The sequence below is a fragment of the Coturnix japonica genome, unplaced genomic scaffold (genome assembly GCF_054131305.1).
Source record: "Coturnix japonica strain WE unplaced genomic scaffold, WE-NBRP24 Scf055, whole genome shotgun sequence".
Taxonomy (NCBI): Eukaryota; Metazoa; Chordata; class Aves; order Galliformes; family Phasianidae; genus Coturnix; species Coturnix japonica.
Genome location: NW_028188958.1, coordinates 1 through 17,338, shown reverse-complemented (window position 1 = coordinate 17,338; position 17,338 = coordinate 1). Strand labels below are relative to the sequence as shown.

The 17,338-nt window shown below is 47.3% G+C and overlaps 2 long non-coding RNA genes across 4 annotated transcripts; one reads left to right on the top strand and one right to left on the bottom strand.

Moving 5' to 3' along the window:
• Window positions 1–614: 614 nt before the first annotated feature.
• On the bottom strand, window positions 615–6,629 carry LOC146751977 (uncharacterized). Of its 3 annotated transcripts, XR_014941047.1 has the most exons (4): window positions 5,055–6,165; window positions 3,241–3,683; window positions 2,550–2,752; window positions 615–880 (listed from the first exon to the last, which is right to left on the bottom strand). It is a non-coding gene; the product is annotated as an uncharacterized LOC146751977 (long non-coding RNA). The 3 variants fall into 3 exon arrangements; XR_014941046.1 differs by lacking the exon at window positions 5,055–6,165 and adding an exon at window positions 6,181–6,629 and having other exon boundaries at window positions 2,550–3,683; XR_014941045.1 differs by having other exon boundaries at window positions 2,550–3,683.
• Window positions 6,630–9,715: 3,086 nt separating this feature from the next.
• Window positions 9,716–12,663, top strand: LOC146751976 (uncharacterized). The gene is made up of 3 exons (XR_014941044.1): window positions 9,716–9,905; window positions 10,263–11,273; window positions 12,649–12,663. It is a non-coding gene; the product is annotated as an uncharacterized LOC146751976 (long non-coding RNA).
• Window positions 12,664–17,338: the final 4,675 nt, after the last annotated feature.

The following is a 17,338-nucleotide window of genomic DNA, read 5'->3' as shown; positions in this document are numbered from 1 at the left end:
GATGCCTGTCCTCCCAGCAACTTTACGATGCTTCCACAACTGAGTAAAGACGACGACGGAAGAAGCACCGAACGGGTGCCACCTTTACGAATACCCCCTTTGGAACGTGTGTACCGGGGGAAAATTACATCTGATGGTCAAGAGTAAGTAATATGGTGCTGTGAGCTCCGACAGCCAGCAGTTCTCAACACCTCACTGCCCACCCGTCCATCCCACGTTGGCTCAGCTTACCTACAAGATGCTGCGCACGATGGTGTGAAGAAAAAGGCACTAAAGGCACTAAAGGCACTAAAGGCACAAGAGCAACAAACCAACCAACTACTCCGACCACTAGCTCACCCACAAAGGAGCACAGAACGCACCGCTCCTCCCCTCATTCCAGATGCTTATGACATCACCAAGGGCCAACAGCCTGGTCCACCATGACCCCCCACAAGGCGGGGAGGCAACACCACGTGGTCACGTCTGATTCCAACACGGCACCACAACATTCCAGAACTCAGTGTGGGCTTGGAATTCTATCCTGGTGTGGCAGCGCAATGGGAGGTGTTAGGGCACAGCTGAAGAGCAGACAGACACCGGATGTTTCCAAAGGAGGGTGCCAGAATAACTCTCAGCAGTCTCTTGCAGGGCTCTTTGGGATGCTTCAAACCCATTTTCACTGCATAGGTCATTTCTAGAAAGTCCAGCCGACAAATGCTCACTTTGTCTGGGGAACGCCTCTATGCATCATGAATGAAAAATAAAATAAAATGGGCACGTGACCTTGTGACCTCTCTGCTCTTGTTGTCATCCAGACACCTAAGATGAGCATTACGTGTTCGTGCTCCTGAATGAAGATTCACCCAAGTCTGTGTTCCACTCTGCTCCATCTCTGGGTCTAAAAGAAACACAGACAGAGATGATTACAAGATCCTTTGCACATATGAAAGCTCAGGGTGCACACTAATTCTCTTTAGCAAGAAATACTACTTGAGAATTCACAGAATCCACACATAAACTTACTTTCTCTTTAACCCTTTTCCTTTGTACATGATTCCACTATTTATACCCTCAATTAATCCTCTCCCCATCAAAAAGGAAGCCTTCTGGGCACTGTTACAAGCTGCTTCTAGAACAACTTGCACCACAAACTGCGGTACATACATTTTCTTCCCACAGGCCCCTCCCCGTCTCGTTAGTGTCAGATTCACTCAGGTTAAAATACGTGGATTAGAACAGCCATTCAGTTCTGCTGAGGCAGGATCCCAGCGTTGGGATGTCCCCCAGTCCCATTCCCTGCTTTTCCCAGCACGGGTGAGGAAAGGAACATCAACTGACATCACCTACCCAGACTTCTGCAGGGCCTTCCATTCAGTGTGAACAAATCTACCACTGAGCAACACCCTGAGACCCCACTCACCTCAGCAGAGGTCAACCTGCAACCCTAGACTTCTACCCATCCACGTGCACACACACACCTGTGCGCCACCCTGCCTGCTTTGCAAACCCATGTGCATGCACCGCAACGTGTGTGCTCATTTCCATTCACAGACGTGTGCAAACCATCCCTGGGAACACGTACAAGCCATCACCTACCAGAAAACATCCCTTTGTGTGCACCTGTGTGCAACCCAACTCCTCAGCACAGCCCTGTGCAAGCACACACTTGTGCCACCGTGTCCACGTACCCCCCGTGTGCTCACACACACTCATGCATCCACATCCCTTGGTGGAGCCTCCTCGTAAGCAGGGGGATGCCCACCCAGCAAAGCACTCACCCAGCAGATGCCATTTCCTTACTCTCACAACTGCCACAACTGTGTGCAGCCCTTGGCACTGCGTTTCCAATCCAAGCTCAAGCATCTAAACCATTCCTTCTGAGTTAATACTTAGATCCCCAGTTTGGGCTGGTGCTCAACTGGTCAACAAATCAGAAATAACACAATGTGCAACTGGAAGACGTGTCTCAAAACCCGGAAAATCCAACTCTCTGACCTCGGCACAACTTACCGACCAACAGCCAGGCCTTGACAACTTGGCTGATCTGAGCACGTGGGAGGGGCCACACATCGGACCACAGGTGTCCGTTTCCACTGCAGCTCCCTGTAGGGAGCAGCACCAATCAGCAGGCTTGAACGAACTCATTCACAGGCTTCACAATGAGTCTGTTTCTTTATACAAAATAACCCACACCTATTCCTAATTAAAAAAGGGAGGAGTTAATATGGACCAAAGAAGTTCCTGTTCCTACGCCTCATCCTCTCACCCCAACTCAAGAACAAGTTGAGCAAGCACTAAGAACTAAGCACTAATAACGAGAACAAAGTGCACCGGATTCAACCTGGCCCTCTCCGACCCTCAGTCACACCAGGGATGCAAACTCATCCTCAAAGCCAGGCTGGACATCAACACATGCATCATTCTTCAAACACCCCATCCCAGCAGCAAGGGATCAAAGCGCTGGGATAGCAGAAACAAATGCTGTGAGAGTTTCCTGTTGGCACTGAACATGAACAAATCTACCGCTGAGCAACAGGATGTGAGACAAACAGCAGAAAACAACCAACCTGCAGAACTAACTCGTTTGGGGTTGGCCCAGATGTTTGCAAGCTCCCTTCCCATGGTCCAGGCCAAGCTTGAAGTGCTGCTCCTCATTTGCACAGGGGGAGAACACTGCAGATGGGATGTGGTAGCTATGCACAGCATGCCTTTCTCTTGCTTTTCCTCTCTCCATCTTCCATTAGCAAACAGCATCTCAAAGCTTTCCTTCCTGAAAAATTCACTGGTAAAAAAAGAACTGGCAAGCTTGCTTTTAAAACTGAATTGTTTATACAGTTTGATGCTTTAAAGCAGAAGCTCACCCAGCAATGACCTACGTCAAACAAGCTCAACATGCAGGGAAAAGTTATTTCTCTCTGTCGGCAGGCTTTGCACACATTCACAGGTGCAACAGTCTGCCCAGTTCTCAGCACAACTTTACTAATCACAGAAATCCAGTTTACACTCGGCACCTTTTTCCCTCTTCTGTAATACTGTCCTGCTGCAAAAAGCAATGATGCTTCTTCACATCACAACCCAGCCTCCACTGATACTTGCAGTTATTCCTTCCCAGCTGAAAGACTCCACACTTGCTCTTGCTAAACCTCATTAGTTTCCTGTTGGCCCAGCTCTCCAACCTGCCCACGTCTTGCTGAATGGCAGCACAGCCTTCCAGTGTGCCAGCCACTGCTCCCAGCTTTGACTCACTGGCATACTTACCAAGGGTGGACACTACCCCCTCATCAAGGTCGCTGACAAAGGCGTTGAACAAGACCAGACCCAGCACCGCCACTCACAGTTCTCCAGCCGCACTCTGCACCGCCGATCACCACCCTCTGAGCTTGGCCAATCAGCCTGCTCTGAGCCCACCTCACCGGCCACTCATCTATCCCACACTTTCTCAGCTTCATTACCAGGATCTTGTGGGAGACTGTATCAAAAGCATTGCTCAAGGCAAGGTAGATGACACCTCCACTGCTCTCCCGCCATCTGCCCAGCTGCTGATGCCATTGTAGAAGGCTAACAGGTTGGTCAAGTACAATTTGCCCTTGGTCAGTCCATGCTGACTATTCCTGAACATCTTCCTCTTCTCCAATTGCTTGGAGATGCCATCTAGAACAAGCTGTTCCAGCACCTTTCTGTGCTTCTTTATACCACAAAAGCTAGGAAAGAAGAAAATATTTCCACATTAGGCAGACATTTCAAGGAGGCTCCAGACAAGTGGAGACAGGGGATAGCACTGGCAAGCCAAAGCAGGTCAAAATTTCCCACACAGTGTTAGCTACGGGGACGATAAATCATGTCTCCCAGATGGCTTGCACTAGAACACCCAACCAGAAATAATAGAAGCTGCCAAGATACGAGTTTATCACAACCCAGAAGTCCTTTAGATCGTGCACTCCCTGGTGTAGTGACACTGGAGGATCAGAATCCTTTGAGAAAAGAACCGGGCCTGCTAAGCTCCATCCCACCCTCCCAAGGAAAAGCAAACCAACCGCACCGCTGCCAGCACAACCCTGCAGCACACAGCAAGGAACACAAACAGCTACCCAATGCTCCCCTTCACTCCCAGCCTAACTACAAGTCGACAGGAGGATTCAGCAGGAAATCAATACAAAACACATGTGAGTGCACACAGGATTGAATAAAGCTTGGATGGAACTGCACACGCGTGTGTGTGTACACAGGGCTGCACTAGTGTCTGAGAGCACATCCCCCTATTGTCCACCCTATAGACTCATATCCCCCCAAATCAGAGAATCATAGAATGGCCCAGGTTGCAAAGGACCGCAGCCATCACCTAGTTTCAACTCCCCTGCTAGGTGCAGGGATGCCAACCACCATACCTGGCTGCCCAGAGCCACATCCAGCCTGGCCTTGAATGCCTCCAGTGATGGGGCATCCACAACCTCTTTGGGCAGCCTGTTCCAGGTCGTCACCACCCTCTGAGCGAAAAACATGTTCCTAAGATCCAACCTATACCTCCCCCGTCTCAGTTTAAAACCATTCCCCCTTGTCCTATCACTATCCAGCCTCGTAAACAGCCATTCCCCCTCCTGTTTATATGCTCCCTTCAGGTACTGAAAGGCCACAATGAGGTCTCCCTGCAGCCTTCTCTTCTCTAAGCTAAACAAGCCCAGGTCCCTCCACCTTTCCTCATAGGAGAGCTGCTCCAGCCCTCTGATCATCACAGTGGCCCTCCTCTGGACCCACCCCAACAGCTCCACATCCCTCCCAGGCCTGGACACAGTGATGCAAATAGGGCCTCACAAGAGCTGAGCAGGAGGGGACGATCACCTCCCTCTCCCTGCTGGCCACCCATTTTTCAGTGCAGTCCAGAACACGCATGGATCTATTTTTTTCATATGTACAATCCCATAGATGAACATATATATACCACACCTACACCCCCACAATCTCCTACAACTACATATTCCACCCCATGTCCCCTGAGAGCACCTAGTAGCCCCATATCACCCTAAGGCCCCCACAACCCTCTATCACTCTATACACCACCCCTTAAAGCTTCATACCTGCCCATCAGTCACAGGCCCACCTCAGTGCTGCGTCTGGGTGTTGAAAGGGCCCGGGGGCACTGGGAGCAGTGCTGGGCTGGGGGGGCACAGCCTGGACGCTGGCAGTAGTGCTGTGGCCGTGTGGGACCCAAGTCCTCGATCCATCCCAAGGCCACGGCCCTTCGCACAGCCACATCCCCCATCCCAGTCCTACACTCCACATCCCAACCGCCCTTGCCACGGGGGAGGGCAGGGCAGTGTGCTCGGAGCTGAGCAGGGCTCCTCTCCCCGTCCCAGTGCCGTTGTGCCGCACTCCTCCGGCGGAGCTGTCCTCAGCACTCGCTCCCGTTGTGCCGCGGTTTCCTCCAACGGCCGGCACACAACGGCCACTCCCGCGCACTGCGGCTCAGCCAATCGGAGCCGGCGGAGCTGCCGCTGCCCAATGGGAGGCCGGGGGAGGGGCAGACACCGGTCAGGGTGAGCTCCTCGTGCCGCAGTGCGATGGTGGCCGGGCTGGGGCTGGAGGTTGGGGTTGAACTTGGAAGTGCTGATGGCACGGACACGTTTATGGTACAGCACATGGATGGAGGTGTCTGCATTGTTAGTCACATATTGCCATTGCCATGCTAAACAGATACACGCAAGTACTGGGATGCTATCATGAGGAATCCAGTAGTTACATTTAATTTAGAAGCAAGATGCAATTAAAAGCATGCTTAAATAAAAGCACACCCTTTTCTTTCACTCAATATAATAGCCCAGAAAAAAAATAAAAACAAACCAAAACCCTCATGATGAATGTTAAAGAAATTATCTACTAGATCTCGATGGAAAGTGGAACCACATGGTAGTTTTAGGAACACAGCACTTGTCTCATGATCTGAATGCATCTCAAGGCATGCTCCTTGTGACACTGCCAGAACTTCTATCATTAACAGACGAGCACCGTGCCCTGATAGATGGTTAAACCGCTTGCAGTGCACTGTCAGATGCACAGGCTGGTGGCTGTATGTGCTGTCACCAAATAAACCAAACACTGAAATCTTTCAGAATTTTAGGACCTGCAAGCATTGCATTCATATTTAAAATAAAAAATTCCTAAGCTACACATGTTCTAGGTTTCCATTTGTTAGATACAACATACCTTTGGAAGCAGGCGCCTGAAAGGGTATGCCTTCTACTTGCTTCTCTGCCTGGCTCTTTGAAAAGAAGGCCTTTGGAGCAGGAAGTGCAAAGGGCAGCTCATTTCTTAACGCTGACTCTGCATCAACATTCTCTGTGTTTGCACGCTTCTTAGATGCCACTTTTCTTGTCACTGGAGTTGACAGTGTGAATTCCATATCACCCAGTTGAGTATCATGCCTCGAATGCTGCCATAGACAGAACAAAAGGTTTTCTGATCACATCCGGAGAAATTACTGTCAAGGAAATTCTAACAGCTGAGAAGGTCAGACACAATGCTTATAAAAATATCATGCACTACTTGTCTGTTGAACAAAAGAGTTTAAACCTCTGATTCTCTCCTAGAATAAGTTCGTTTCTTATAGACTGTCAAATGCCATTTTTTCACAGAATCACAGAATCACAGAATTGCAGGGGTTGGAAGGGACCTCTAGAGATCATTGAGTCCAACCCCCCTGCCAAAGCAGGCTCCCTACACCATGTCACACAGGTAGGCGTCCAGGCAGGTCTTAAATATCTCCAGAGAAGGAGACTCCACCACCTCCCTGGGCAGCCTGTTCCAGTGCTCCGTCACCCTCACTGTAAAGAAGTTCTTCCGCACATTTGTGCGGAACTTCCTATGCTGTACTTTCATCCCATTACCCCTAGTCCTATCCCCACGCACTACTGAAAAGAGACCAGACTCACCACTATGGCTCCCACAACTCAGGTATTTATAAACCTGGATCAAGTCCCCTCTCAGCCTTCTTTTCTCAAGGCTAAACAGACCCAGTTCCCTAAGTCTCTCCTCATAGGGGAGATGCTCCAGGCCCTTCACCATCTTAGTGGCCCTCCACTGGACTCTTTCCAAGAGATCCCTGTCTTTTTTGTACTGGGGAGCCCAGAACTGGATACAATATTCCAGATGAGGCCTCACCAGGGTAGAGTAGAGGGGGAGGATCACCTCCTTCGACCTGCTGGACATGCTCTTTTTAATACACCCCAGGATGCCATTGGCTTTTTTGGCTACAAGGGCACACTGCTGGCTCATGGTTAATCTATAGTCCACCAGGACGTCCAGGTCCCTCTCAGCAGATCTCCTCTCCAGCAGGTCTTCCCCCAGCCTGTACTGGTGTATGCAATTATTTCTACCTAGGTGCAAGACTCTACACTTGCTTTTGTTAAACCTCATCCGATTTCTTACTGCCCAGCTCTCCAGCCTGTCCAGGTCTCGTTGAATGGCAGCCCAGCCTTCAGGCGTGTCAGCCCATCCTCCCAACTTCGTGTCATCACAAACTTGCTGAGGGTGGTCACTATCCCCTCATCAAGGTCGTTGATGAAGATGTTGAACAATACCGGATCCAGTACATACCCCTGGGGCACGCCGCTAGTTACAGGCCTCCAGCCAGACACTGCACCGCCAACGACAACCCTCTGCACTCTGCCAGTCAGCCAATTCTCGACCCACTTCACCGTCCACTCATCTATCCCATACTTCCTCAGCTTTGTTATAAGGATGTCATGGGGGACAGTATCAAAAGCCTTACTGAAATAAAGATAGACTACATCTACTGCCCTCCCCCCGTCCACCCAGCTAGTGACATCTTCATAAAAGGCCACCAGGTTGGTCAAGCACGACCTCCCCATGCTGGGTACTCCTGATAACCTCCTTTTCTCCCAGTTGTCTGGAGATGGCATCCAGCACAAGCTGATCCATCACCTTCCCTGGGACAGAGGTGAGGCTGACTGGCCTATAGTTACCCGGGTCTTCCTTCTTGCCCTTTTTGAAGACTGGAGTGACATTGGCCGTCCTCCAGTCTTCAGGCACCTCCCCAGTTCTCCAAGATCTCTGATAGATTACAGAGAGCGGTTCAGCAACGACCTCTGCCAGCTCTCTCAGCACCCGCGGATGCACCCCATCAGGTCCCAAGGATTTATGGACCTTAATGTTTCCTAGGCACTCACGGACCACCTCTTCCCTGACTAAAGGGAAATCTCCCATTCCCCAGACTCTCTCATCAACCTCCAGAGTCTGGATTTCTTGAGGGAGAGCCCTTTCACTAACGACAGAAGCAAAGAAGGCGTTCAGTATTTCCACCTTCTCAGCATCCCCCGTTACCAGAGCGCCTTTCTCACTTAGTATGGGGCCCACATTCTCCCTAGCCTTCCTTTTGCCATTAACGTATTTAATAAAGCCTTTTTTATTATTCTTTATCTCCTTAGCTAGATTCAACTCCAGGTGGGCTTTCGCCTTCCTGGTCACATCTCTGCAGTCCCTGACTACATTCTTGTATTGTTCCCAAGTGGTCAGACCCTTTTTCCACATATCATGTACTTTCTTCTTTCTGCGGAGCTTGCACATGAGCTCCTTACTCATCCACGCAGTTCTCCTTGCACATTTTCCCGATTTCTAAGTCACAGGGACGCACCGATCCTGAGCTTGGAAGAAGAGCCGTTTAAACGCTATCCAGCTCTCACAGGCCCACTTGCCTTCCAGCACCCTGGCCCACGGGATAGCCCCAAGTAGGTCCCGAAGGAGATCAAAGTTGGCTGTCCTAAAGTCCAGGGTAGCAATCCTACGTTTTGCTTTGCTTCCTCCACTCAGAATCTCAAACTCCACCATCTCATGGTCACTACATCCCTTTTTCATTATTCAGTCCCTCATCTACTCATTGTCACCTTCCAACATGGCTCCTTGTGTAACTCCATTGATACCTCCACATCTACATACAGCTTCATTGTCAAACATCAGCTCATTGTCCCCCCTCCATTGGCAGCTCAACATCCCCCCCCAAACATTTCTGCCCCCCATCAGCTCAGCATTATTCCAGTATCAGAGCCAGAACTCACCTCCTGTAGTGCTCTTCTAGGCCGAGCAATGTGATGGTGGAGAAGCCAAGTCCTGGAGCTCCATCCAGCAGCTCTTGGTCCAAGGCAGCAACAGAGCAGAAGAGCTTCTTCATGTGGGTAGATGTGACCACAACGAGGAGCTCCAGCAAATACCTGCTGCCTCCCAGTGCCAACCCTTATATGAGCACCAGAAGGAGGCGGAGCCAACCCTGCAGCCAATCGGATGTGTTGCCTGCACTTGGGCTGTACTGCTGTGTCCCCGCCCCATCATGGCTTCCAACCATGACTAAACATTTCTATTATATCACCCTGATTATATAATGATATCATTGCCCCCATCACCCCCCATCATTCCAATGTCCCCCCCCATAACCCCCCATCTTCCCAACGTCCCCCCAGCATCAACCCCAGAGCGGTGCCCACAGTGTCACCCCATTGTGACACTGAGATCTGCACCCCTGTGTCCATATACTGTGCTGTCGTTTCTTCTCTATCCATAATCCTCCCCTTTAGGAACAGGTAGATATAATTATTAACCTGTTATTGCTTCATTTTTGGCTTTGTTCCTGATTGGAGCTGTTATGTAACATCCTGATTGGGCACCTGCTGAGGGGAGGGGCCAACCCCATGGGCACAGGTGGGGGCCGTTGAGGGGTGGATTGTGATTGGTTGGAGCCTGGCTCCTCCCCTCCTTGATTCGTATTTAAGGGCTGGGAAGGGCAGGGGGCAGCATCAGTTCCTGCTCAGTGCTCCTATGGGAGCATTGGGGGTAGTGGATTCTCCTTCCTGCTGCTTTTGAGCTCTGGATACCATATGGGATGCAACTCTGCTTGGAGATCCTTTTCTTTGGGGTATAAGGTGAGTGTCTGGCTTTGCTATGGGGTAAGGAATTTCTTCTTTGTTACTGTTCTGATGTCTTCTCCTTTTGGTTGCTTATGGATGTGTATGAGAAGGAGCTGAATTCTGGCACCTGCTTCTTTTGGATGGAGGGCTCAGCCTTCAGAATAGGGTGGGTGATCCCTTCTTTCTATTTGGGGTTGAAAGGAGGAGGATGGAACGGGTCCCTTTGGGATGCTCCATCCCTAGAGGTGTTTGAGGCTGTGGGACCCCGGTGTGGTGTTTGGGTAATGTCCCCATAGCAGGGGGGTTGAATGGAGATGGTCGTGATGGTCTTCAGTGCTGATCATCATTTGAATCTATGTTCATATATTGCAGAGTATCAGCCCCAATGTTGGATGCTATGGGACGCTGTTCATCATCATCTCCATCTGGATTTGGAGCCATTGGCTGCTGCTCTCTGGACTCACTTCTACAGCCAGTTCTTCATCCATCTCATCATCTTCCCATCCAGTTGGTGTCTTCATCACTTGGACATGAGGACACTGTGGGGTCCTGCATCAGAGGCCTTGTTGAAGTCTAAGTAGATGATATCAGCAGGTCTTCCTTCATCTACTGATGTATCAGTGCCATCATAGAAGTCTATGAGGTCAGTCAAGGAGCATTTGCCCTTGGTGAGGCTGTGTTGGTTCTCCATCATCACCTCCTGCCTTCCTTGAGCCCTGGGTCCTTCTATGAGGATCTCCATCATCACCTCCTGCCTTCCTTGAGCCCTGGGTCCTTCTATGAGGATCTCCATCATCACCTCCTGCCTTCCATGAGCCCTGGGTCCTTCTATGAGGATCTCCATCATCACCTCCTGCTTCAATGAGCCCTGGGTCCTTCTATGAGGATCTGCTTTGTGGTCATTCCCAGCACAGCAGTGGGACCGACGGCTCAGCCGTTCCTGGGCTCATCCCTTCTACCTTCCTACAAAGGAGCGCCATGTTGGCCGTGTTTCTGCTCACCGGACTGCACCCCATTGTCACCACTTCTCAGTCTGCGATGCATCTCATCTGGACTCATAGACTGTTTGATTTCAAGACCTTGGTTGGTCTTGCACTGGGTTGTTGACCTTATAAGGTCCAATGGGGTCTTATGTGGGGCCCTATTGGTTCCAATGGGGTCTCATGGGGCCCTATTGGTTCCAACATCCCTCCCTACCAAACCCAAGGTGAGTGCTGTGTCTATGAGCTGCCCTGCAGATGTGGGCAGTGCCTTCATTGCCGTGTTGTGTCCTACAGGTTCCAGCAGAGCACAGAGATGTGCGGCTCCTGTTGAGAGCAGTGAGGAACAGAAACCTGCATTGCCTGGACCCAGCTTTGCTGATGGTAACTCTCAGCCCAGCAGGTAAGGGCAGCACACACAATTGCTTTTTATCTGTTCCATACTGAAATTGAAGGTAACGTTCCATTATTATAATGATAATGTCTGCTCTCGTCCTTCTGCATTCTCTTTTCCTCTGTTCTCTGCTGTTTCTCCAGCATTTCCTGCAGTGTTTCCTTTGTTCTCACTTTATGTTCTGTTCATTCTATGGGCCTTGTTGTTCATTTTGGTGCTTCATTCCCTTCAGCCTTTCATTCCATGTTGGAGTTCCAAGCAGTTTCCTCTGCCGCCTTGCCCCCCATTTTGATGATCTTCCCAATGTTCTATTGGGCCTTGCCCCCCCATCTTGATGTTTCTTGTAGTGCCCTTTTGGGCCTTGCCCCCCATTTTGATGATCTTCCCAATGTTCTATTGGGCCTTGCCCCCCATCTTGATGTTTCTTGTAGTGCCCTTTTGGGCCTTGCCATTCATCTTGGTGTTTGCTGCAGTTTTCTCTTCAGCTTTGCCCTCCATCTTGATGTTCCTTGCAGTGTTCTTTTGGGCCTTGTCCTCATCTTGATGTTCTGTGTGATGTTCACTTTGGCCTTGCCATCCATCTTGATGTTTTACATGATCTTTTTTTGGCCCTTGCCCTCCATCTTGATGTTTCAGCAGTTCTGTTTTGGGCCTTGCTCTCTGTTTTGTAGTTCCATGCAGTGTTCTTTTAGGCCTTGCCCTAAACCTTGATGTTGTATGTGCCCTTTTGGGCCTTGCTCTCCATCTTGATGTTCCCTGCAGTGTTCTTTATGGCCTCGCTCTATTTTGCAGTTCCATGCAGCATTCTTTTGGGCCTTGCCCTCTGTTTCATTGTTCCCTTTGTTGTTGTCTTGGTGCTCCACGCTGTTTTGCCTTTGGCCTTTGTTCTTGGTGTTTCCTATAATGGCCTGTTTGCTGTTGCTTTTGCTTTGGCTTTCCCTTGGCTTTCCTTATTGCTTTTGTCCTTGTCTTACCCTTGGCTGCTTGCTTTGCTTTTCTGTTGCAGTGTCTTTCTGTGGTTGTTCTGCTTGTGTTTGGGATTTGCTGTGAGGTTTTGTTTGTGTTAATCTTGATCTGCTCCCCTGGCTTAATGCGGGCTGTAGTGATAAAGTCTGTAACCTGTATTTGTTAATGGAACCGATATTTACCTAATATTTACCCAATACTAAAGGTGTCTGTTATGATAAATGCAGTCATAAAAGTGATGCTCAGTGGTTTATGTGAAAGTCACTTTAATTATGATTGTAGTGTGGGATACAATTGTTAAACTTACTGCAAATCTAGACTTAAAAGTAGCATTAATTATATCCATAATAGTATTAATTATATCCCTAGTAGCATTAGTTCTAGCCCAGTGCCTTCATTGTCATGTTGTGTCCAACAGGTTCCAGCAGAGCACAGAGATGTGAGGCTCCTGAAGAGAGCAGCGAGGAACAGTAACCTGCATTGCCTGGACCAGCTTTGCTGATGGTAACTCTCAGCCCAGCAGGTAAGGGCAGCACATAGCAATTGGTTTTTACTTGTTACGTACTGAGATGTGAGGTTAGTGTTTTTGACTTCATTTTTGCACTCTGTGGTGTCCTATGGGCTGTCTGTGCTTGTCCTACTGTGTTGTCTTTGTGTTTGGTCTTTGCTGTTGCTCAGTTGTTTCTTGCAGTGTTTTCCTTGCCCTCCATTTTGGCGTTCCTTGCGTTGTTCTCTTAGGCCTTGCCCTCCATTTTGGCGTTCCTTGCATTGTTCTCTTAGGCCTTGCCCTCCATTTTGGTATCTTGCATCATTCTTTTGGGCTTTGCTGTCCATTTAGGCATCCATTGCATCATTCTTTTGGGCTTTGCCGTCCATTTAGGCATCCATTGCATCATTCTTTTGGACTTTGCCGTCCATTTAGGCATCCATTGCATCATTCTTTTGGACTTTGCTGTCCATTTAGGCATCCATTGCATCATTCTTTTGGACTTTGCCGTCCATTTAGGCATCCATTGCATCATTCTTTTGGACTTTGCTGTCCATTTAGGCATCCATTGCATCATTCTTTTGGGCTTTGCTGTCCATTTAGGCATCCATTGCATCATTCTTTTGGACTTTGCCGTCCATTTAGGCATCCATTGCATCATTCTTTTGGACTTTGCCGTCCATTTAGGCATCCATTGCATCATTCTTTTGGACTTTGCTGTCCATTTAGGCATCCATTGCATCATTCTTTTGGGCTTTGCTGTCCATTTTGCCATTCCTTTTCTTGTTCTCTTGGGCTTTGCCCTCCTTTTCAGTGTTCCCTGTGTTCTTTTGTAGGCCCTTGCCCAATATTTTGATATTCTCTTGGGTGCTTTCTTCCATTTTGCAGTTGCCTGCAACATTTTGTTGCGCCTTAATGTCCCTATTCCTGTTCTCTGCAGTGTTTTGTGTTGTATTATGTTCTGTTTTGATGTTTTTTGTGCTGCTCTTTTGGGCCTTGCTGTTCATTTTGGCATTCTCTGTGTTCTTCTTTTGTACTTTTAGCTCCATTTTGGTGTTTATTGTAGCAAATTTTTGGGCCTTGCCCACTATTTTACATTTTCATGTCCTACTTGCTATAGCCCATTGATCTAACTATCTGCTTTTCTTCCTTAGGGCCCTTATATTCCCTGGCTGATGGATGTTCCCCTTTGATGCAGCACTCCATGCTGCCATGCAGGCGTTTAATAAAGCTTTGGGGGGCTGATGATCCATCACAACACCACATCAGCTACATATTAGTCAATTAACCTCCATTTAATTGGAATTAGCTTTTGAGTTAAGTTCTGTTAATCAAATTGGTTTAAGGTTTGCGTTCAGTTAACCTTACCCAAATTGGTTTTAGATTTGACATCACACTTCAACAAATTGGTTTTAGCTTAGTAATCTATTAACTTCACCCACACTGGGTTTTGTTTTGTAATCATATCACTGCAACTAAATCGGTTTTTGCTTTGTTGTCAGTTAATCTTAATGAAATTGGTTATAGCTTTTCAATTAATTCTTTTAGCAAAATTGGCTTTAGCTTTCAATCAGTCATTGTTAATCAAATTGGCTTTAGTTTTGCCATTTTATTTTTCATTGTTAATCAAATTGGCTTTATTTTTGCCATTTTATTTTTAATTAAATTTACTTTAGTTTTGCAATCAATTAAATGTTACTTAAATTGGTTGTAGCTTTACATCCGTTTAAGTTTAATCTAATTGGCTGTAGCTTTGCAATCTATCTACCTTAATTGAATTGGCTTTAGCTTTGCATTCAATTGATCTTAACCCAATTGGCTTTAACTTTGCTATTATTTAACCTTAACCAAATTTACTTTAGTTTTGCAATCATTTAATGTTACTTAAATTGGTTGTAGCTTTACAACCATTTTAGTTTAATCTAATTGGCTGTAGCTTTGCAGTCTATCTACCTTAATTGAATTGGCTTTAACTTTGCAATCATTTAACCTTAACCAAATTGGTTTAAGGTTCAATTTCAATTAATATCAGCCAAATTGGCTTTATTTGTCCTTGCTTACGGGGCTGGGCTAGCCCATTTTTTTTCTATCCGGGCTAACCCAGCCCCGTAACCACTATCTATGGCCTGAGGGAGCCGAGTTGCTTCCCGGCCACTCTTTGACTTGTGCCCATTTGCGGCCACTCTTTGACTCGTGCCCATTTGCGGCCACTCTTTGACTTGTGCCCATTTGCGGCCATTATGAGATTTATGCTGATTTCAGCGTGTTCAATTATTTTTTGTCAACCAAATTGGCTTTTGTTCTGGAGTCAATTAATTTCAACCCAGATTGGCTTCAGCTTTCTATTCAATTATTGTCAACCAAATTTCGATTTAGCTTTGGAATCTAAATTTCTAATCCAAATTGGCTTAAGTTTTGCATTCAATTAATATCAACTAAATTGGCTTTAAATTTGGCTTTAAATTTGGCTTTAAATTTGGCTTTAAATTTGGCTTTAAATTTGGCTTTAAATTAACTCAAATTAACTCAAATTAACTCAAATTAACTCAAATTAACTCAAATTAACTCAAATTAACTCAAATTAATTGGCTATATTTTTGAAATCAAATTATTTTAGCCAAATTGGCTTTATTTATCCTTGCTTACGGGGCTGGGCTAGCCCATTTTTTTTCTATCCGGGCTAACCCAGCCCCGTAACCACTATCTATGGCCTGAGGGAGCCAAGTTGCTTCCCGGCCACTGTTTGACTTGTGCCCATTTGTGGCCACTCTTTGACTTGCGCCCATTTGTGGCCATTTTGAGTTATGTTGGTTTCAGCACTGTGCTGTTACTTTGAATGTGCCACATTGGCTTTAGCTTTGCAGTCAATTATTGTTAATGAAATTTGCTTTCATACTGAGTCCATTCATGTTTGCGTTATTGAGTTCGATTTTGCCTTGCTGTGTATATAATGTGCTGATGCTGTAATTGTACCTTGTGCCATGCAATGTACTGTATATTTGGATGCTGCGTCTGTCAACTGCGCTGTGCCCTGCACTCAACACGTCGATGCTGCGCCTGTAACCCGGGATGGACAATTTGCTGTGCATATGGATGTTGCACATGTAAAATGTATTGTGCAGTGTGCTCTATGTGTTGATGTGATGGTTGAACATTGTGCTGTGCCATGTTCTCAATGTATCAATGCTGCGCCTGTAAACTGTGTTGTGCTCTGTATTGACTGTGCTGATGTTTGTACTCAATACTGGGATCTTGTGAGTTGTATCTTGTGCTATTTGTACTGCATATCTGGATGTTGTGCCATGTACTGAACTGCTGTATCCACTTTGTGCTTGTAAATATGATGTTGTTGCTGTATTGTGTTTGTACTATTGTATGAGTTGTATATTGTGTTGATGGAGCTGTAATAAAGAAACAGTTGTGGTGTGTCGTTAATTGTCATCTGCAGGTGAAGGAGCAGAATCTAAGGTAGGTGTGACAGGTAAGTGGGGCAAGGTAGCACTAGAAGGGCTGTTAGTTCAGTGTATGTAGTTGTTGTAGTTGTTCAGGCTGATTCTGAGTTCGGTTGTAGCTGCAGTAAGTCAGATTGTGCGTGTAGTTGGTCACAAGGTCAGTGGAGTTGTTGATGAACTTAGTTTGTTGGAGCTGGTTGCCTTGTTGTTGTAGTTGGTCATGTTGTGTGTGAACTTTGTTGGCAGAGTAGCTCAGTTTTGTGCTGAATGTTGTTTGTGAGTGTAGCTGGTCCAGAAAGTGGTGATGTAGAGTTATAAGTGTAGTTGCTCAAGTTGCTGCTTAATTAGTTGTAAGGAAAATTTCCTGTGACTGAATAGGGTTTAGGGTTTAGGGTTTAGGGTTTAGGGTTTAGGGTTTAGGGTTTAGGGTTTAGGGTTTAGGGTTTAGGGTTTAGGGTTTAGGGTTTAGGGTTTAGGGTTTAGGGTTTAGGGTTTAGGGTTTAGGGTTTAGGGTTTAGGGTTTAGGGTTTAGGGTTTAGGGTTTAGGGTTTAGGGTTTAGGGTTTAGGGTTTAGGGTTTAGGGTTTAGGGTTTAGGGTTTAGGGTTTAGGGTTTAGGGTTTAGGGTTAGGGTTTAGGGTTTAGGGTTTAGGGTTTAGGGTTTAGGGTTTAGGGTTAGGGTTTAGGGTTTAGGGTTTAGGGTTTAGGGTTTAGGGTTTAGGGTTTAGGGTTTAGGGTTAGGGTTAGGGTTAGGGTTAGGGTTAGGGTTAGGGTTAGGGTTTAGGGTTAGGGTTAGGGTTAGGGTTAGGGTTAGGGTTAGGGTTAGGGTTAGGGTTAGGGTTAGGGTTAGGGTTAGGGTTAGGGTTAGGGTTAGGGTAGGGTTAGGGTTAGGGTGAGGGTTAGGGTTAGGGTTAGGGTTAGTGTTAGGGTTAGGGTTAGGGTTAGGGTTAGGGTTAGGGTTAGGGTTAGGGTTAGGGGTTAGGGTTAGGGTTAGGGTTAGGGTAAGGGTTAGGGTAGGGTTTAGGGAGTTAGGGTTAGGGTTAGGGTTAGGGTTAGGGTTACGGGTTAGGGTTAGGGTTAGGGTTAGGGTTAGGGTAGGGTTAGGGTTATATAGGTTAGGTTAGGGTTAGGGTTAGGGTAGGGTTAGGGTGGTGAGTAGGGTTAGGGTTAG